The sequence below is a fragment of the Cervus canadensis genome, chromosome 15 (assembly GCF_019320065.1).
Source record: "Cervus canadensis isolate Bull #8, Minnesota chromosome 15, ASM1932006v1, whole genome shotgun sequence".
Lineage (NCBI taxonomy): Eukaryota > Metazoa > Chordata > Mammalia > Artiodactyla > Cervidae > Cervus > Cervus canadensis.
The window spans coordinates 47,671,666-47,694,945 of record NC_057400.1 but is presented as its reverse complement, the minus strand read 5'-3'; the positions used below and the strand labels follow the sequence as shown (position 1 = coordinate 47,694,945).

The 23,280-nt window shown below is 38.4% G+C and overlaps 1 protein-coding gene across 7 annotated transcripts in view; it reads right to left on the bottom strand.

Moving 5' to 3' along the window:
• B3GALT1 (beta-1,3-galactosyltransferase 1) overlaps positions 1-23,280 on the bottom strand; it is a 606,250-nt gene that overhangs the window by 229,093 nt on the left and 353,877 nt on the right. Inside the window, exon 1 of one of the 7 annotated variants that reach the window (XM_043488142.1) lies at positions 20,681-20,746. The exons of the other annotated variants lie outside the window; for them this stretch is intronic. The gene's annotated coding sequence lies outside the window, so the exon portion shown is untranslated. Of the gene's footprint in view, positions 1-20,680; positions 20,747-23,280 lie in introns of those variants that run through there. 7 annotated transcript variants of the gene reach the window in all.

The following is a 23,280-nucleotide window of genomic DNA, read 5'->3' as shown; positions in this document are numbered from 1 at the left end:
GGGAAAACTGGTCAACCACTTGTAAAAGAATGAAACTAGAACACTTTCTAACACCATACACAAAAATAAACTCAAAATGGATTAAAGATCTAAATGTAAGACCAGAAACTATAAAACTCCTAGAGGAGACCATAGGCAAAACACTCTCCGACATTAATCACAGCAAGATCTTCTATGACCCACCTCCCAGAATATTGGAAATAAAAGCAAAACTAAACAAATGGGACCTAATGAAACTTAAAAGCTTTTGCACTACAAAGGAAACTATAAGTAAGGTGAAAAGACAGCCGTCAGATTGGGAGAAAATAATAGCAAATGAAGAAACAGACAAAGGATTAATCTCAAAAATATACAAGCAACTCCTGCAGCTCAATTCCAGAAAAATAAATGACCCAATCAAAAAATGGGCCAAAGAACTAAACAGACATTTCTCCAAAGAAGACATACAGATGGCTAACAAACACATGAAAAGATGCTCAACATCACTCATTATCAGAGAAATGCAAATCAAAACCACAATGAGGTACCATTACACGCCAGTCAGGATGGCTGCTATCCAAAAGTCTACAAGCAATAAATGCTGGAGAGGGTGTGGAGAAAAGGGAACCCTCTTACACTGTTGGTGGGAATGCAAACTAGTACAGCCGCTATGGAGAACAGTGTGGAGATTTCTTAAAAAACTGGAAATAGAACTGCCATATGACCCAGCAATCCCACTTCTGGGCATACACACTGAGGAAACCAGATCTGAAGGAGACACGTGCACCCCAATGTTCATCGCAGCACTGTTTATAATAGCCAGGACATGGAAGCAATCTAGATGCCCATCAGCAGACGAATGGATAAGGAAGCTGTGGTACATATACACCATGGAATATTACTCAGCCATTAAAAAGAATTCATTTGAATCAGTTCTAATGAGATGGATGAAACTGGAGCCCATTATACAGAGTGAAGTAAGCCAGAAAGATAAAAGAACATTACAGCATACTAACACATATATATGGAATTTAGAAAGATGGTAATGATAACCCTATATGCAAAACAGAAAAAAGAGACACAGATGTACAGAACAGACTTTTGGACTCTGTGGGAGAAGGCGAGGGTGGGATGTTTTGAGAGAACAGCATCGAAACATGTATATTATCTATGGTGAAACAGATCACCAGCCCAGGTTGGATGCATGAGACAAGTGCTCGGGCCTGGTGCACTGGGAAGACCCAGAGGAATCGGGTGGAGAGGGAAGTGGGAGGGGGGATCGGGATGGGGAATACGTGTAAATCTATGGCTGATTCATATCAATGTATGACAAAACCCACTGAAATGTTGTGAACTAATCAGACTCCAACTAATTAAAAAAATAATAATAATAATAAAAAAAGAATTAAGTAGGCTTGAACAAGATATTAGTATAAATCTCTGGGTAAGAAGTATAGTTGCAGATTTACATGATAGAATACTATTTTCAAGAATATTAATCAATTTTCTTGACTCCCTTTACTCATGGAATTTGTTGACTGATTCTACTACAGAGGCCCTCTCTACCTTGTTCCATTAGAGGCAATGGTTGTTAATTTAGTAGGGAGTTACTTAGGGTAGGAAGAATATGAAAGAGTCATTATAGAACCCGAGAGTCAAAACGACAAAACTTTAAGCTTAAAATAAAGGGGGGGAGGGGGTTTGTCTAGGGATAGGTAGAAGAGAGAAATTTCTGATGCAGATTTCCAGAGTTAAATTTTTAGCTCCCACTTCTAACTCATTCCTGGGCTGGGAGAAGTGGGAAGTAGAAAGCCTGGATAAGTTTCACAGGGTCTGATGTCAGAGTTCAGCTTGACCAGCCAGCATCAGAACTGACCAACAAAGCAGAAATGGGTAATAAAGAGCTCTAACGTCTGTGCTTCTCAGTGCCATGAGAAGGAGGTTAATAATATAGGCAATACTCTTATTACGTATCCACTAAGTGCTATTCAGTCTAAGTGCATGATGAGTATCAATTCACTTAATCCTCACAGGAATCCTATAACAGGTACTATTATAATTATTTCAATTTTATAAAAGGGGAAATGGAGGGACAAAAAATGACATGTCCACAATCACTCAACTAATAAGCACTGAAGCCACAATGTCAACTGGCCAACCTGACTCCAAAGGCCATACTCTTGACCACCACTCTATGGCCCATTTCAGAACGGTCCATTCAAGTAACCAGCTCATGTGTCACCTGTTTACCATCTAGCAGGAGTGGTACCCAAGACTCTGCTCACCAGCCCCACAGATGCACCGTGCCTTGATAGCTGCCATTTCAGTGACCCAAGATAATCACTCATAAGCCCTCAAGAAAGCATTTTGGGACACTGGATAACTAGGAGTGGTAGTAAACTGGGTAAGGAGGGACTAGATGGAATCAACTGATGAACTGCCACCAGGGCAATGGCATGAGTGATGCACACAGCTTTTGGTTACTAAAATAGTTTCAGATCCTTTAATTCTCTGGGTTTTAAAGAGACTCGAACATAGACTCCTAACACTGGATGCAGGCACAGCTCAGCACATGGGAAAACCAATTAGGAGCCAGAGCCTGCAGCAGCTCCTATAAATTACCCGGCAGAGGATGTTGGAGCAGGGCAGGGAAGCGGAGCCTGCAGACTTCTAAAGCCCCTGCGTTTCAGAGGCTTGACGATTCGAGGGAGACATTGCTGCTCTTTCTGCAGTTTCTATCTTTTAATGTTGGCAGCTCAAACAGATTCTGGGAGGCTGGAGTGAAGCTACTTATTAAAAAATAATTAACAGGGAGATCACACAGGCAAGGCTGGGTTTTAACAAAAGAGCTCACGGAATTTTCAGGGTTTCAGAACTGCTATATGTGAGCCTGAAGCCTAAAATGAACAATACATAGCAAATACAGCACAATGGTTAATGCCCACATTGGGCACAGATGGGTAGCTGCCTGCTGTTTTCAATCCTAAAGTTTCTTAGACCTTCCTGTATTAAATACTTTTTGAGAAATAAATATGCAAATAGTTATACAGATCTTCCCAACCCAGGGACTGAACCCACATTGCTTACGTCTCCTGCATTAGCAGGGGGGTTCTTTACTACTAGCGCCATATGAGAACCCCAAATTTTACTGAGTACCTACCACATATAAAAACTATGACAGTCACTGAGGATTAATAGGAACAAGGTATGGGTTTCACCCCAAAGAGCTTCTAGTACGGACAGGACAGAAGGCAAGTAATGCAAGGGAGACAAAGAAATAGATAAGTCCTATGCACTAAGGACAAAGCCAGGTGTACCACATTTAGGCACAGGTAAGCCATTTAAAAGTCATCTCCAAGGCAGGAATCCTCATCTGACACCAGACTTTTAACAGCAAATGACACGCTAGAACTTTAAGAAGACTATCAAGTGATTCATTTCAATGACTGAATATACACTTCAAAACAAAAGTAGCTGCCATTTACTGAATGCCTACTTTACATTCAGTTTCTCTAATTCTCATAATCTTGGAAACTTGTTTTACAGGCAAAAAAAATCTAAGCCTCAGAAAGGTTCAGGGACTTACACAATGTCACAGCAGGATAGCGACAAGCTGGAATTAAATTCTAGGTCTAGCCACAATTCCACACTGCTAAAGTAAGAATGGGCCTGTCCGGCCTTGGCTCTCCTGATCCTCTTTTCTGTAGCCAGGGCCACTTTTTTTTCCCCCAGGCTTTCTGTTTTGACATTGGCTGCTTCTTCATGTCTGAACTCTGAGCTGTTGGTAGATTATCTCACTCTTGGCTGTTGAAATGGTGCTGGATACAGCTTCGATCAATGGCTTCAAGGTTTTGCTTCCCCCCAATATGCTCAGCAAAGTGTTGGCTTCCCGCTTTCCTTGTTAACCCCTGGTGTGGCGCTTGTTGGTTTGGTTGACCCTACAGCCTTCTGTCTATTGTGAGCATTCAGCATTCTCGGCCGGATCAGTGGTGTGGGGGCGTGCTGGGGCAAAGGGAAGGGATTTATTCTACTCCCTTTGGCAAGAAGAATTGCTTCTTTGTCGAGGTTAGAGTTGCAAACAGATGCCCCTTTGTACGGTGTCATGATACTTCCTGGGTAACGCCATTAAATGTTTCCCCGGGCAGCAGAAGCTTAGGGCTCCTTGCTGAATTACCATTTAGCTTCCACTGGTCTGTGAGCCTTCAACTGTTTTGTTCAACTGCACTACTGAACTCCGCACATGATAAAAGTAGAATTCTTATGAACTGGATCTTTGACAAAAAGAATCAAAACTCGAATCCTTGACAAAAACATATCTGTTTTGTTCATACTATGTACGTGAAGTCCAACATAACATATACATGACACATAGTAGGTGTTCAATAAATACTTACTGAATAAATAAACTGGGAAAAGCCATTGGTATGTGTTGGTCTGTGTTTTGGCAGTTATCTCCTTTTCCTCTGAATAAAGAAGCACAATTATTTATGCTGACAGCGTAGATTAAATGATAATTTAAGTGATTCCCATTAAAAGAGGTATAAATGTATAGGGAAAGTGATGAAGATGTAGGTTCAATCAGAGGACATTTTGTGGTGTAGTTTACGATCCTGACTAATCTCTACTTCCTTTCAGAGCAACTAATAATCATAAATAAAGTGGCCATTTTACCCTTTCTCTTACACATACACACAGCCCTTTTCTGCTCTTCCAGGAATATATTTGGACATGCATATAAAGCTGATATGCAATTTCTAGAAGAAACAACACAAAAGACAAAAACTAGAGAGCAACTTTATTGTGAGTTGCCTAGTAAAAGTTTACTGCACAAAATACTAGAGTACTCTTTTCACTTAGAATCTCAGGACAAATCACCTTTTTGGAAAGAAAAAAACAGGTCTTACAAAGGCTTTGAGAAATCAAGCCTATCACTGGTTTTCCTTAGGAATTTTTTTCCCAAAACACAGAAAACATAATAAGAGCCATTTATTACATGGAAGGTAGAAATATTTTCTTCTCTCATTTAGTTAGCTTTGGTGAGGAAACTGGCTTAACTCTAGTTAACATATTTTCATTTAGACTTACTTTCAAAGGGAGAATGTCTTTCCACTGACTTCAGCTTGATTTAATCTCCAAAAATGGAAAGAAAAAGAAAATGTGCTTAAGGAAAGTAAGGGATCCAAGAAACATGGAAACTAACAACTTGGCTTAAGAAGAAATAAAAAATCTGAGCAAATATATGACAAGTAAACAAATTAAATCACTTTTCGAAGAATTTCCAACAAATACAAGTTCAGGACCAGATGTCTTCACTGGTGAATAGAAGGGGGATGTATAAACTATTGTGAAATACAGACAGGTGAGACTATTTCATGTAATAGGATTTATACTATATCCTAAAAAGTGGGTAGAAATTGATCACAGATGGAAGGGGTAGAGATATTACTTGCAAGTAAGGATGAGAATGAGTGGACATGGAGAGAAGATAGATGAGACAGTGAAGACTTTGTTAAGTGTAACACTTAAATTGTACATGGAAAAAAATTAAGATTGGATATATATTTTAGGACCAAAGAAATAGAGTCCTTAAATGCTGATGTGAAATATTTGGACATTATCCCACATGCAGATGGGATCTACTAGAGGATTCAGAGTAAGGCTATACTATTATAAGAGCAGAATTTTAGAAGGTAAATTTAATTTTATTCAAGATAAACTGAAAATACAGGAGGTCACAAGAGGAAGATAATTGGTTAGGAGGTTTGACAGTAATTCAGGCAGGATTATCATGAGGCTACAATGATTACACTGAGACTGAAAGGATTATATGGACATGAAATTTAGTGACCGATAACTGTAAGGGATGAATGAGATTGAAAAAATCCTTAGATGATTTCAAGGTTTGTAAGATGGAAAGCTAGAAGGACAGTGGGAAACACTGCAAATGATGGAGTAACTGGAAAGAAGAGTTAGATCAGAGGGCATGGACAAGGAGTTCAAGTGGATATTCAGAGTTTGAAATTCCAGAAACATAGCAGCGTAGAGATTCCCTGTAGGGCAAACATTCTGGACAGAAAGTAAAGACAGAATCTGGGTCAAGATATGTAGATCTCTAAGCCATTGTATGGGACACTTCTAGTATTCTCTCAAGGGGTCTCAAGTTTTAGAGATATTCTGGATAAACGATTTAAAATAGTATATTGCAGAACTATTTAATGAAGGGACTCTGCCTTGCCTGTTGATTTTGTGTATTCCATCTAGAATGATGAAGAAAAAGAGATGTGTTATGAGATGAGAAGTGAGGTCATTGAGTACAAGCACCTGAGTAAACTGTTCCTCTCCTGAATGATTATTTTCATGGGCTTCCTTTCTTTACTTATTATGCTTGGCTCAGTTTGAAGACCTGGGAGAAGACCTAGGAAATACAAGCTAAGTAGGAAATATATATGCAAATGTGTGATAATCTAGTTGGATTTTCAGGAAAACTTGAGAGTGTGTTTGGGGTCCCACTTGGCCCATCATGGTAGCTGCATGGAGTGCATTCACGGGGAACACTCACTTCCTCTCTGAGGTACACATTGTGTCTGGTTGAGACAGTTCACATCCAACTGCAAGCTGGCTTACCTGGGAGTCTTCAGAAAAATCTATTTTAATAAAGGCAATTTTCTGGTTTAGAAAGTAAGTGAAGACAGTGAGTATCAAAAGCAAACACAATAAGGCAAACTAAACTAGGATAAATAAACCTTACACTGATGCTTTCAAAGAAGAAATCTCTAGAATATGTTTGAAGATCCAATAACACAACGATGCCTATTGAGTGAATGAAGAGAAGACAAATCTTAAACTTTTAGATTGAGATCTTAGGGAGGATGCAAAATAAACCCACACAAATCTGTTAATAAAATCCCCTAGCTTTCAAAAGTCACTGCCAGAAAAATGTTACATACATTTAGCTAGCAAATTATCAGTGACAACCCTAAAGCTATTCCTTTCTTTCCTGGGCATTTTAACTTCTTTTTTCTTCTCACAAGGCTGAATGTGTCCTCACTCACTCTCAGTGAATGGATGGCTTTAGAACTGTGCCAATTCAGACCTGTTTGGTAACTGCATTTTTACAAGTATCTGATTTTCCATTGCTGCAGCTAGGGGTTTATGTGGACGACATAATGGTGGCTGAAGTCAAGGTGGAAAATAAAGCAAAAACAACAACCAGAAACTCACAAAAAGGTAGGTAGTCTCAGTTGTGTCAGCAGTTATACTGCAGGGTTAGACCAAGAGAATGCCAGGTAGGCAAGAGAAGGCAGGGGATAGGGAGCAAAGGTAATAATAAAATAGTTTCTTTTTGCTCCCCTCACCCCAAGGAAGAGCCCCTTTCTGACTTAGATTGAGGTAAGCTTGGCAGACACCATCAGTCATGCCCATGAGGAAGCGCAGAGTCTAAAACAAGAGTCCACAGCAAGGAGACTCTTCCACTTCTTTACCCAACCTGTGTGGTCTACTTAGAACTGCTTTCAGATCTTTATTAGGCCTAGGGTGACTCTCATTGACTTTATGGTAGCCTTTCACAATACATCTTTGAAAAATCTAATTCACTTTTTGTATCAAACTGTTTATTTTCACCAAGCCTCAGGTGCCTTTCTATAAAAATAAGGGATCAAAAGAGATAATCTCTAAGCTTTCTTCCAACTATAACCTTCCATGATTTCAGAAAAGTTACAGAAAACTGTTCATGAGGAAAGTCAGGTATAATTTACCTGTAAGTTACTTCCACAACTTCATTCATGGTTTTTGAAGTCATTCTCCCAGTGGTGAACTCACACAGATATTTCACAACTGTGGCAAGTCCCCAATTATACATTTTTATTGGCAGTGGTCAAAGAGAGAACAAGTACAAACACTACTAAAACCGTGGAAGCATCATGATACTTGTTGACAATTTAGTTCGCAGTGAAGCAGTGCTTCTTATTTCTGATAATGTCCACAGTTTTCTCCTGAGCTTATCATTGGATATTTAAATTTTGTATTTTGCTTGCTTCACCCCATCTCTCCAACAAGCTGTTAAGTGACTTTTTAGAGAAGAACTGCAAAATATTGTCAAGAATTTTCAACATTATGTTTCATTATAGCCATTCCTTCAAAAAAAAATTACTGGAAGATCTGAAAGAGCTTTGAAAAATAAATCAGGATGATAAGCATATGGTGGCCAGTTCGGCAGGCAGCTTTTCTTAAATAACTGTGGATGGCTGAGTCTAATTCAAGTCAGCTCCTAAAGCCTTGCCTGCTTCAATAGGAGTTTTGCTTAAAGATAACAAGAGAAGAGAATTATGGTGAAAGATAAAGAAAGCTCTTGGCCTAGTACTCTCTGTAGGGCTGTACTCAAAATAAATGGGAAACATATTGGAAAATATTCTGAAAGTAAAGTTTCAAATATTCTCCAGTAAATATTCAGCTGCAATTAGGCACTTTAGGTAAACATGGCTCAGAGTCTGAATGGTGCTATAGCTTAGATAACAAAATCAATATGGTAAATTCAGGAAAGAAGACTCCTGTTTGGAAGGGCAAAGAAAATCTATCAAGAATATATTAGTCAGAATAAAAGCCAGTAAAATATTTTTAAGATCAGTTCAATACCTTGAAAGATATTTCTTTTAGTTATCTTGTGTATAACGTCTGTGGGGCTTTTTGTTGGAAACTGATGTAAGTCAAATCAATGACAGCACTCCTGTTAAGACCTCTAGAACTAGGATCCCCAACCCCCGGGTCACAGACTAGTCCCAGTCCATGGCCTATGAGGAAGCAGGCTGCACATCAGGAGATAAGTAGCAGGCAAACAGCGAAGCTTCATCTATGTTTATAGCTGCTGCCCAAGGCTCACATTAGCACCTCTCTGCCTCCTGTCAGATCAGTGATGGTGGCATCAGATTCTCATGGGCGTGAACCCTAAATAATGTGCTTAAATCATCCCCACATCCTTCTCCCCCCACCATCTGTGGAAAAGTTGTCTTCCATGTAACCAGTCCCTGGTGCCAAAAAAGTTGGGGACAATTGCTCTTAGAAAATAGCCTTCTCCCCTTTTAAACCAGATAATAAGGAGTTTTTTTGGTTTGTTTAGGTTTGTATTCTACCAGTAAGAACCTGCTCTCCCTCATTTGAAACAGCTCAATTAAATTAATTCATAAACATTCTTACTTTAGGTCCAACTAGTATCTGACTTTTGACCATTCACTCCAAAACTGGAATGCCAACGACTGTCCACTTCAGCCAGTTTCAAAACAAATAGTGAAGATGATAAAAAATAATTATTGCTAACAGTTTTAAACACAACCTTCACAACAGTGAACACTAGACTCTAGTGGTTATTTTGTGCTCTTTTATCTTTGGCTTTAGATTGTGTTTTGCTCCTCTCCTCTCTCTCTTTTTTTTCCCCTCTCTTTCTGCATAGATAATCCCACCCAATTTAGAGACAATGACAATGTCTATACACAAAAGAGAGCTTCCCTGGTGGCTCAGCTGGTAAAGAATCCACCTGTAATGCTGGAGACCTGGGTTTGATCCCTGGGTTGGGAAGACCCCCTGGAGAAGGGAACAGCTACCCACTCCAGTATTCTTGCCTGGAGAATTTCATGGACTGTATAGTCCATGGGGTTGCAAAGAATCAGACACAACTGAGCAACTTTCACATTATACATAAAAGAGCCATGGAAGTGATGGCGAAACAGTTCAAAACAAGTGCTGCAGTTCTCTAATTCACTTTTCACAAAGAACTCTAACCATAAATAATTTCCATGATAATACAGAGCAGTCTGCATACAACACCTGAGATTCTCAACCTGTGTTGATCATACTGCCAGGCACCTACACCTTACACATTTGTAAATAAAGTTCAGTTCAAACGAACCTCGTGAGAGGGAGGCTGCATTACATTTGGAAGAATTAGGTATGTGCGAGAATTTCTTCCATTAGCATGATGACTGCAGGGGAAAGGGTTATGGCATGTTCGTTTAAGTCTTGAGAAATCTGGCATTACTGCTTTTTTCTCTCCCTGTTTCTGTAATCAAGTTTCCTGGGTCACCATTCCAAATTCAGGTTTTGGTATGATCACCCCAATTCCTCCATAGACAACTTCAACATTTTTCTTTTTCTTGCCTCTATCATTCTCAAAGATAGAAGCATGAGGCTGAGAGTCATGCAGTGCATCTATACGGCCAGCAATGCCAATAAATGGACAATGATGTAACCATGGATGTCAAGGATTTTGATTCAATCCCAATCTGTATGTCACTTACAAATGTAGTTAGTGACAGCAGAGATAAAAATAGTGTGTCAATAATATCTAGGTCATCAACAAGCAGTAAAAAGAACAACCTTTGAATTTCTCATTCTTAATGTAGACAAATCATTTTCCCCTAAATTATCAAAGACAGATTTAATGCATTCCCTGGTGGCTCAGATGGTAAAGAATCCACCTGCAATGAAGGAGACCCAGGTTCAATCCCTGGGTCAGGAAGATTCCCTGGGAAAGGAAATGGCAACACACTCCAGTATCCTTGCCTGCAGGATTCTATGGACAGAGGAGCCTGAAGGGCTACAGTCTATGGGGTCACAAAGAGTCGGAAAGGACTGAGTGAATAACACACGCTACATTAAACTTTAGTTTTATATATGCTATTTATATATATATATATATATATATATATCTGAGAATTTTCAAAAAAGTATGTGCACAAAACTCACTACCTAAAGGTTCATTTTCCTGTAACTAACCCATTTCATGGTTATAAGCTATGCCTTTAAAATACTGTAAACTGAAGCTCCAACCAACTCTATAATGGGTAAATTCCCCATATCCTTACATATAACTATAACCTTAGATTCTTGTGGGTGAAATGATATAGGATGGGCCCTCTGAGAGCACTTCTTGGGTTATACATTTTGCACATTAATAGTAATTATTCATTGTACATTTTCCTGCTTGTCTAATGCATGCCTAATGTGAGCCAATATTTTAGGTATTAGAAATACAATAGAGTACAAAATATGAAGCCCTTCTTGCGGAGCTTCTATTCTTGAGGACCAAGTCAGATAAAACAACTGCCACAGCAACCACAATGACAACTAAACAAATAAAAATAGACTGAAAGCTGCTCAGTCATGTCTGACTCTGCAATCCTCTGGACTGTAGCCTGCCAGGCTCCTCTGTCCATGGACTTCTCCAGGCAAGAATACTGGAGTGGGTGGCTGTTCCCTTCTCCAGGGGATCTTCCCAACCCAGGGATTAAACCCAGGTCTCCTGTACAGCTGGTGAGTTCTTGACCAACTGAGCCCCCAGGGAAGCCCAAGAATACTGGAGTGGGTATCCTACCCTTTCCCTGGGGGATCTTCCTGACCCAGGAATTGAACCAGGGTCTCCTGCATCGCAGGCGGATTCTTTACCAGTTGAGCTACCAGGGACAAATAAAACAGACAGAATGAGCACAGAGAGTGCCATTTGGTTCCATTTCCAATCAGGTGGGAGGGACAGCTTACCTAATAAGATGACATTTGAGTAAACAGTTGAATGAAGGGCTTAGAAAGAAGAAGACCGATAATTAGGAAAAGAAGGTTTATCTTCTGATGGGCTGTATTTATACAACACTAATCCAACAACAAGGCAATCAAAAAATATGATTAAGTCAACTATTTGGTCTAATACTGCTGTTTAGTTGCTCAGTTGTGTCCAACTCTTTGTGACCCCATAGTCTACCAGGCTCCTCTGTCCATGGGATTTCCCAGGCAAGAATACTGGAGTGCATTGCCATTTCCTTCTCCAGGGGACTGAACCCGCATCTCTTGTGTCTCCTGCATGGCAGGTGGATTCTTTACCACTGAGTCACCTGGGAAGCCCTAATAAACATGGACAAAAAGCCCATGGTCTAATAAACATGGACAAAACAAGTGGTCTGTAGTCTGCATATTTCACTCTATCACTTATTTTTGTGGTACATAAATACAAAGTAAGATACAGCTTTAGAGTCACTGGCTTTGAGCGCAAAATAAAATCCCTGGCTGGAGCTACTAATGGTAAATCATCTTTAATGATGATCATTCTTTTTTATTCTAGAAATCCAGCAGCAAGTGATAAGCCCAGGGGTAAGCTAGAAACAGTGACTGCTCTTGGATTCTGTCTCCCCAAGTCTGCAGTGAGAGTAAGTAGCTGTCACACACCAGGAGAGATGTCAGCAGACTAGATGGGGCTCACAGCAATCGTCAAGTCACAGAGAAGCATTGAGTGATTTGAACACTTAATAAATCATTCTGCTGCTTTATGGAGAATGGACCCTCTGGAAAAAGAGCTAAAATGGGAGGAGCATATGTGTGATGGGAATCAGGAGTTCAGGTTGCAGATGTTTGATAAATATGTTGAGAAGGCACTCGGATATCCATGCAAGACTAAAGTTTATGGAAATGTCAGTTTGGAGATACAAATATTATAGCCATGAGAACATAAATGGCATCTAAAACCACAGCTCAGATATTATTACCATGAATAGAGGATAGGAAAAAGAAGAAAGCCCACCACTACACTCTGGATTACTCTGATATCTGCAGATTTGACAAGAAGGAGGAGTCAGCAATGAAAACCAAGGCCAGTCACATTCCAGGGAAACCAGGAGAGTGTGACACCAGGAAAGGCAAACCAAGGGAAGAAAATGTTACAAGAAGAAAGGAACGTCCATTTGTGTCAAGTACTGCTGCAAAAATGAGTAGTTATAATAGCAGTGTACTAATGGTGGCAACATAATAATAGTTAACATACATTATACCCTTAATATCTGTCAAACATTGCTTTGAGGGTTTATATAGATTATCCAGTATACAATCACAATACCCATGTGCAGTAGGTAGTTACTGTCATAATTTTACAGATGAGGAGACTATGGAATAGATTATTAATAACTTGGCCCTGATTCTGAAGTTTCACTAATGGATTTAGGAAAATGGGGAGGTTGATGACCTTAGAGCTGTTTCAGAAAAGCAGCACAGAACCTGGAATGGTTTGCAGAACAAATGGGAAATGAGAAAGTAGAGATTGTTGGTATAGACATGCACAGTTACTACGCTTGGCACCCAGAATATTCAACAATTGATGGCTATTACTAAAACAGTGCTGATAATAATTTTTTTCTTTGCAATTATTCTTTCAGGTAACTGTTTTTCCTGCTGAACTAAGCACTCTGAGGGCACACTCTATATTTTTTATCTCTGTTACTTCAGGCTTTACCATGATTTCTCTCATCTGTTCAGTGTTCAATTACTGTTAACCAGGGTTAGGATAAGGAAGAGGTTAATGGAAGAAATTAATTTTGGGATGGCTTTATAGAAACATAGAGTTTGAAGAGATAGGAAGGTTAAATATAATATCACCAAAGATGTTCAGACCATTACTGAGCTCAGTATGTAAAATTTTATGAAATGTTAAGTCAGTAATTTGTCCAAAATGTTCATTTATGGGATGATAGGTCTATCTGTCTAGATGAGAGGTCCAAAGCTCAAAGGCCGACAGAGACCAGGCTGCAATGGAAATGAGTGAAATGAGCCAGTTGTAAGCTTTAGAATAAGATGATGGGGGCATATTGAAGAGAAGCCAAAAATCAGGCTTTTTTTTTTTTTCCCATAAAATCTCCCTTAGTTTTAAATGCTAGCATCTAATTTAACTTTTTGATAACTGTTCAGTGTAAACAGAACACATCTGTGGAGTGTACTGGCCCAAGGGGCACTAATTTGTCATTTCTGGTCTGTACAATGTCAACCAGCTAAGAGAGTTGTTTTTAGGGGAAAAATCAGTCAAATTTACAGTAAAACAAGTAAATTGAAAGACTTTTTGACATTTACCATAATTTTAGATAGCAGAACAGCTCAATGTTTAAAAATAAAAGCCATAGGAAAAAATATATATTTCAAGGCCTTCAAAGACAATAAAAACAGAACCATAGGTCATCAGTTCAGTCAGTTCAGTCGCTCAGTCATGTCCGACTCCTTGTGACCCCCATGAATTGCAGCATGCCAGGCCTCCCTGTCCATCAAAAACTCCCGGAATTTACCCAAACTCATGTCCATCGAGTCAGTGATGCCATCTAGCCATCTCATCCTCTGTTGTCCCCTTCTCCTCCTGACCCCAATTCCTCCCAGCATCAGAGTCTTTTCAAGTGAATCAACTCTTCGCATCAGGTGGCCAAAGTATTGGAGTTTCAGCTTCAGCATCAGTCCTTCCAATGAACACCCAGGACTGATCTCCTTTAGGAGATCTCCTTAGGTTGGATCTTCTTGCAGTCCAAGGGACTCTCAAGAGTCTTCTCCAACACCACAGTTCAAAAGCATCGATTCTTTGGCATTCAGCTTTCTTCACAGTCCAACTCTCACATCCATACATGACCACTGGAAAAGTGATAGCCTTGACTAGACGGACCTTTGTTGGCAAAGTAATGTCTCTGCTTTTTAATATGCTATCCAGGTTGGTCATAACTTTCCTTCCAAGGAGTAAGCATCTTTTAATTTCATGGCTGCAATCACCATCTGCAGTGATTTTGGAGCCCCCCAAAATAAAGTCTGACACTGTTTCCACTGTTTCCCATAGGTCATAATTACGATCTAAAACAAATCTGCCTGAAAAGTTGTATGATCCAAGGAAAACCCAATGCATGGGCATGGAGCTGAGAATCACTGTATAGTGTATAATGTATTATACTCCTCCCCAGTTGAGGTGACAGCCTTAGGCATCATTCACAGAAATGGCAGGCATGAGGTCAACTTTTTATTAAAAAAACCTTCTACAGTCAGGTAAATATTTTATAACTGCTTGGCACATCTCATAGTTCACTGCCTAGATCAAAAGAATATATCTAGAGAGATCTATTTGGAATATCATTTTACACAAAGCTATTGTCTGTTGCAATGCTGACAAATAATAGTCTAATCTATATTTATTTTAAAAGACTTTTTTTTATCATCTTAAATTACAATGTATCCCAGGTAACCTCAAAAAAAAAAAAGTTTTCTTTCATCCACTTTCACATGTCACACAGTTTTCCTGATGGGGCCTTTGGCATTTGACATCAAGGAAGTGTGGAACTGAAGTGTTACATGCAGGGACCAGCTAATTTTTCAATGATTTGGATGTCAGCTAAATTATTGCTTTTGATCAGGTAGTAGAGTGCTTTGTTATCTGGAGCCATAGAATTATATATCATTTATATACAGACCAAAGAAAAAGATTATATATCCTAAAAAAACAGCACTGTTGAATTTTTAAAGTGTATTGGTGCTGCAAGGTTACTCCGTTTTCATGATAGTAAGCTAGTAAGAAGCTGATTAAACATACTATTGTCTATTTATCCCTCTATCTAAGTTTATGGTAACTGCTTAATATATAAGTCATGGATTAAATTGTCAATAGTAGAACATAAACAGATAGAGAATTTCAACTTGCTTACAACTTTATTGTGAACAAGCAAGGAGTAGTTCCCAAAAGAATCGGCTTTGTTTCTTTAAGGTGTTTCTGTTTTGACTGAATAATGTTAATAGGTTTGTTACTTGATATTTAAAAATAATTTCAATAAGCCTCAAAATTCAAATCAAGGGTGCAAACTGATTACTAAAATGCAGACTAAAACCTCTCAAACCATAGATAAACGAAGTATCAGACATCTAGTATAGCACTGTGAAAACAAACGTGCAAAATGGTTTACAATGTGTAACTTTCTATCTTCTTCTCTCCCAGAGATAATGTATGTCTTGGAAAGAGCTAATATATGTAGACTTCTTATTTGGGTTCCTGTGGCTACTTTTTACCTGAAATCATTTTTAACTACATGTAAAACGTGCCTTACTTAGATGTTTAGGCTTGTGAGAATATTAACTAAGCATAGCTCCTTGCTCTCACCACAGGCAGGCCGATCGAATTAAAAAAATATGATCAATGCCACAGAATCTTAGAACAGAATTATTAGACCAGGAAATTGAGAATTATATACCAAGGGAAATTCTTTAAACTACATTTTAACAGTGAAAATAATCGTTCAAACAATCTGCATTTTTAATCATAGAAAATAAAGAACAAGTATGTGGCTATTTCTTCTATTCACATAAATGACAAGTATTTTGGCACCAACAGTTCCTTTTCTTTGGGTATTTGTGTCCTGATTAAATCTCTATATTTTTTATGATCAAATCAGTACCTTGGATGGTACTTTCTACTAAAAGCACTGGTTTCAGAATATGGTGCCCTGATATACTCTACAGAAGATCTAGTTCAGAGAGATACTAATAATTTTGGTTAAATAGTGAATGATAACACATATAAACTTTTGGCTATGAGTTTATTTTTCTGCAATATTTTAAAAAGTTAATACATAATAAAAATTCAAACAATATTGAAAGAAAAATTCAAACTACTTTCCCTCATTTCAGTTGTCTTCTGAAAAAATATATTGTAATTTAAAGTTTCTTGTTTATTCTTGTGGCATAAGGAAGAAAAAACAGAAAGAAAAGAAGGAAGCAAAGAAGGAAGAAAAAAGATGCATAAAATTGAATTATTCTGTACAGTCCTTAGCATTTGGCTTTATTTGCTCTATAATATATATTGGAACCCTTTCTCTATTTAGATCTTTTTTCTAAAGTTTATTATGAGAATTCTCAAGTATGCAGAAAAGTAATAAGTTTGATACAATAAGCACCCATATATTTCCATATTGATTACAACTCCTAATATTTTGCCCAATTCACTTTTTCCATCTTTCAATTATGTCTCTCTCTCTTTTTTTTTAACTGAATCATTTCAAAATAAACTGTATGTATCATGACACTTCATTCCTGAATGCTTGCAGCCTAAGAACATTAATTCGGTGCAGCCATTTGGGTATTTAACAAAATGAATAATAATTCTCAAGTATATTTTAATATCCACAACTACTAAAATGTCTGCAATTATTTTCTGAATATAATTAATAAATTCTTTGGTGGAAGGACTTGTATTTAATGAAGAATCACACCTTGAATTTGATGTAAAATCTTTTAACTTGCTTACTGTCTAGAACAAAGCTCCCCTCCACCTTTTGTTCAAAACAAATTGCACTGGCTTCATGAAGGGATCAAATTGGTTGTTTCCTCAGAATGTTGCTCAATTTGTTTCTCTACTCACCCAACTTCTTATGACTAACCAATGTGCCTGCATTCCATGAAATGCTGCAATTAAAAACCATGCATTTAATCTTGTTTGATTCTTAAAACAGCCTTAAGATATTAATAATACTAGTACATCTATTTTACTCATAAGAAAATGGAGACAAAAGAGGTGAACTCAATCCTCGATGGTCACCTTTTGTCTTCCCTGTTCTTCATATGTGAATCACACATACGTCTCACAAATTGCATCGAGTACTATAATGTTTAGGGTTGGAAAAGTCTTACTTTTACATAGAAAAAAAAAAAGAGGTCCAAAGAGACCAGCAGCATGATATGCCTTGCTGTTGTTGTTCAGTTGCTAAGTCAGGTCTGACTCTTTGTGACCCCGTGGACTGCAGCACACCAGGTTTCCCTGTCCTCCACCATTTCCCAGAGTCTGCTCAAATTCATGTCCATTGAGTCAGTGATACCATCCAACCATCTCATCCTCTGTTGCCCCCTTCTTCTCCTGCCCTCGATCTTTCCCAGCATCAGGGTCTTTTCCAGAGAGTCTGCTCTTTGCATCAGGTGGCTAAAGTATTGCAGCTTCAGCTTCAATCCTTCCAATGAATATTCAGGGTTGATTTCCTTAATGATTGACTAGTTTGATCTCCCTGCTCTCGAAGGGACTCTCAATAGTCTTCTCCAACATCACAATTTGAAAGCATCAATTCTTTGGCACTCAGCCTTTATGATCCAACTCTCACATCCATATATGACTACAGCAAAAACCATAGCTTTGACTATACAGATCTTTGTTGGCAAAGTGATGTCTCTGCTTCTTAATATGCTATCTAGGTTTAACATAGCTTTTCTAGTCTTGTAATTATTTAGTACATAATTTTCAAATGTAAAAAGCACTTAATGAGCTGGTGTCACTGGGGAAGGTTAGCTGACTACTCACATGTGTAAATCTGCCAAGGTACAGAATACTGTTTACAAAGTGTGATGTGCAAGGTCATTTCAGGTCACTGTACAAACTTTTTAAAAAATTTTTGTATTTATTTATTTTAATTGATGTTAGCGAAATAATATAACTAACCCCAGGTATTTTCCTTTATCCAAAGGTTCAATTAAAAACAAAGATGAGTTATTGTGAAGTCAACTTGAAGAAAAATGTTAAGAAAATAATGAGGCAGAGGGTATATAATTAGATAAAAAAAAAGAAGAAGAAGAATCATGATGATGGAGCGGAATGATTCCATGAGTCATAGAGGAGTTCTGTCTTCTGGGGTAAGCTCATACTAACCTAATTCATGTACAAAACCAGAGTGCACATTTATTCATTTATGATGAGAAAACAGTTGTATGCACAATAACTCTTTTATCTATGTGACTTGCAAATTATCTGCCTATAGGCAGAAATCAAAATAAAAACAAGAAAACTTATTTAAATAATTCTTCAGTTTAATAACTTCAGGTCAAGTATGACTTGAGCTTCTTGGGTAGCTCAGCTGGTAAATAATCTGCCTGCAATTCAGAAAACCCCAGTACGATTCCTGGGTCAGAAGATCCCCTAGAGAAGGGAATGGCTACCCACTCCAGTATTCTTGCCTGGAGAATTCCATGGACAGAGGAGTCTGGCAGGCTACAGTCCATGGGGTCACAAACAGTCAGACACAAATGAGCGACTTTCACTTTTACTTCACTTTCAAGTACATCTAGTTCATCTGTCTTCAGAACACTACTGGTCTTGGCAAAGGGACCTTTACATCAAAGCTTCACTGTCCAAAATCTCCTATTGCTTACATAGCACACAGACATTACAAGCTGACCAATTCTCTCTTCTGGTGGATTAGATATGCCCACATCCAATATGGTTACTGCAGAGTTGTGCCTGAGAAGATAGTTGCCTTTTTAAGGACTCATAACATATCTCTGAGCCAATCAACCATCTGTTGTATATACCACATAACTCTGAGAAGTTATTTTTACTTCTTTTATGTCAATTCATGGTTGTCTCTAAACACAAGCAATTGTTACTACTGATCTTGGTTTCAAATGCTGGCTTCCTATCTCCTTACTCTGTGCAATCTCTTCTATATCATTTAGGGCCATCCAGAATAAATAAATTTTCCCACATTAAGGAATCTGAAACCTAGAAAATCCTGACATCACTACTTCATTCCTTTGAACATGTTTATAATTAGAAAAATATGTAATAAGTAAAATATATGCCCTTACTGCTTAAGTAATATAGTGAAATTAAAACATAGTTATTTGCTATCAAAGTTCCCCAAAGTTTGAATAATTTTCCCAGTTATCTTTGCTTCCTCTATTTTTTTTTTCATTGTTGTTGGCATTTACCTGGTTCAATGGTATTAGAGATACAAGAGGATTTTGATTATTTATACTCATTCAATGGATTGAAAAGTGAGGACTGTCAAATCCATTAGCTACTTTTTCTTTTATTTGCACCATCCTAGATATATCTTGCAGGTAGCTGTGCATCCAGGTTAAACCTAGAGTCCAGGTATGTCTATCTTCAAAGTTTGCATCTTCAAAAATGTTGGTCACATATTCAGCTATGTTTAGCGTAGGGCTTACAGGTATAATCTGAGATTTGACTGAATGGCATTGCAAGCCAGATTTCCAAATTAAAAAGCAACTGTCTCAGCTCTGTCTTTCAAAAGTTTATTCTCACAGACTTAAATGGTGTTAAAGTGCAGTCAATCTGTGTACTGATGTACCTCCACTAAAATAGTTTTTGTTTATCATCTCCACTTTACAATAGGATATCATGTTAGAGAAATCATTTGGAGTCAAATACAATACATACTGTTAGGAGAATGAAAAGATAACCCACAGACTGGAATAAAATATTTGGAAATCACATATATAATAAAAAACTGTTCATCAGAATATGTAAAAGATTCTCAAATATCAGTAATAAGAAAACAACCATCCCGATTTTTAAAAATGGGCCAATGAGATAAAAAGAAACTTTACCAAAGAAAGAATAGATGCAGATGGAAAATAAACACATGAAAGGTTACTCAAAATTACTAGTCACTAGAAGAATCCAAAATCAAATCACAACACACCACCACATACTTATTAGAAAGTCTCAAACTAAAAATTCTGACAATGCCAAATGCTGACAAGGATGCAGAACAACGAGAACTGTGCATTGCTAGTGGTGGGAATACAAAGTGGTGCAGCCACATTGGAAAATGGTTTGGTAGTTTATTTTTAAAAGTTCAGCATGCACTTGTCATAAGACCCAGCCATTCCCTCCCAAGTATTTGTGCAAGAGAAATGAAGATACATACATCCACAAAAATTGGTATACAAATGTGGGTACTAGCTTTATTCATAATTGCCTCAAAGTAGAAACAATTCAAATGCTGCAACTGGTGAAGGGATAAACAAACTGGTACATTCATACGATGGTATACTACTCAGCAACAATAAGGATTCCATGCTGATATATGCAGCCACACAGACCGATCTCAAGAGCATCATGCTAGAAGAAAGAAGCCAAACTCAAAAGGCTACATACTGCATGATTCCATTCACATGGTCATTCTGGAAAAGGTAAAACCATAGGGGCAGAAATCAGTCAGTGGTTGTTTGTCTGGAAAAGATACTGGAGAGGGGAGGAAAAACCAATAAAAGAGCGTGAGTGAACTTTGAGGGATGAAGGCAATAGTCCACATCTTGACTGGGGTGATAACTGTACAACTTGATACGATTTGTCAAAACTCACAGAACTATATATTATAAAAAGGCAACTGCAGTTGACCCTTGAACAATGATGAGGTTGGGGGCATCAAACATCCATGCTATCGAAAATACACATATAACTTTACAGGCAGACCTTCATATCTTTATTTCCTCCATATCCAGGGATTCAACCAAATCTGGATTGTATAGTACTGCCAGATGTATTTAGTGAAAAAAAAAAAATCTGTGTATACGTGGCCCCATGAAGTTCAAACCCATGTTGTTCAAGGGTCAAATGTAGCATCTTAGATAAATTATACCTGAAGACCATGGCAAACACAAACACATATACAGATACACACACACATCACAGACAGATATACTTGTGTTATTGAGGCCTGGGCCTTACTGATCTGAAACTAGACCAAGAGTATTTACATCACTTTTGTCTAAGATTGGAATGTTTTCTGATCAATGGAAGAGCTACCACTAAATTTTAGGAAAGGAAATGAGAGAATATTACTAAATTTTAAGGTTATTTTTCTGGCCAAATGGATGAAAACTGAGGATGCCGTTTTAATTAAACAAATATTTATTGAGGATCTAATATATGCCAGGTATGATTTAATGTTAGTTGGCAGAATGAACACAGCAGACAAAAACTTCTGTTCTCATGGGCACAGACTTTAGTTAGAGAAGATGAAAATAAATAATGACCTAGGTAATATGTATCTTAAGTCAAATGGCCTTAACTACTATGGAAGACACACAAAAAGCAGAGGAGAGGGGTAGGGGGAGTCAGCAGGATGAAGGCAGGTGGGTATTGCAAAGCTGTATCAAGAAGCCATCAAAAGTCCATGTGCCTACAGTTGGTGGGACTGCAAACTGATAGAGCCACTATGGAGAACACTATGGAGATTTCTTAAGAAACAAGAATAAAACTACCATATGATCCAGAATCCCACTACTGTGCACATACACTGAGAAAAACCACAATGCTAAAAGACACATGTACCCCAATGTTCACTGCAGCACTATTTACAATGGGGAGAACATGGAAGCACCCTAGATGTCCATTGACAGATGAATGGATAAAAAGGTTGTGTTACATATATACAGGGATTCCCTGATAGCTCAGTTGCTAAAGAATCCACCTGCAGTGCAGGAGATCCTGGTTCAATTCCTGGGTCAGGAAGATCCCCTGGAGAAGGGATAGGCTACCCACTCCAGTATTCTTGGGCTTCCCTCATGGCTCATCTGGTAAAGAATCCGTAAAGAATCCACCTGCAATGCAGGAGGACCTGGGTTCAGTCCCTGGGTTGGGGAGATCCCCTAGAGAAGGGAAAGGCTACCCACTCCGGTATCCTGGCCTAGAGATTTCCATGAACTGTATAGTCCATGGGGTCACAAAGAGTTGGACACAACTGAGCGACTTTCACTTTCACATATATACAATGGAATATTACTCAGCCATAAAAAGGAACAAATTTGAGTCAGTTCTTGTGAGGTGGATGAACCCAGAGACTGTTATACAGAGTGAAGTAGGTCAGAAAGAGAAAAACACATGTATGGACATGAGAGTTGGACCATAAAAAGGCTGAGTGCCGAAGAATTGATGCTTTCGAACTGTGGTGTTGGAAAAGACTCTTGAGAGTCCCTTGGACAGCAAGGAGATCAAACCAGTCAATCCTAAAGGAAATCAGTCCTGAACATTTCTTGGAAGGATGCTGAAGCTGAAGCTCCAAGTCTTTGGCCACCTGATGCAAAGAGCTAACTCACTGGAAAAGCCTCTGGGAAAGATTGAAGGCAGGAGAAGTGTGTGACAGAGGACGAGATGGTTGGATGGCATCACTGACTCAATGGACATGAGTTTGAGCAAACTCCAGGAGATGGTGAAGGACAGGGAAGCCTGGTGTGCTGCAGTCCATGGGGTCTCAAAGAGTCGGACATGATTGAGTGACTGAACAACAACAACAAATATATGGAATCTAGAAAAATGGGACTGGTGGACTTATTTGTAGGGCAGCAACAGAGATGCAGACATAGAGAACAGACTTGTGGGTGCAAAGGGGGAAGGAGAGAGTAGGACAAATGGACAGAGTCGCATTGAAACATATACATTACCATATAAAATAGATAGACAGTGGGAATTTGCTATATGACACAGGAAGCTCAACCTCATGCTCTGTGACATCCTAGAGGGGTGGGATGTGATGGGAAGGAGGATCAAGAGGGAGGAACATATGTATACCAATGTACCTATGGTTGATTCATGTTGATACATGCCAGAAACCAACACAACATTGTAAAGCAATTATCCTCCAATTAGTATACACACACACACACACACACACACATATTTAAAATACATGTGCTTAGCACTGTGCAGAGCACTGGAGAGAAAATGACAAGGAATAACAGATCTAGTTCTTGCCC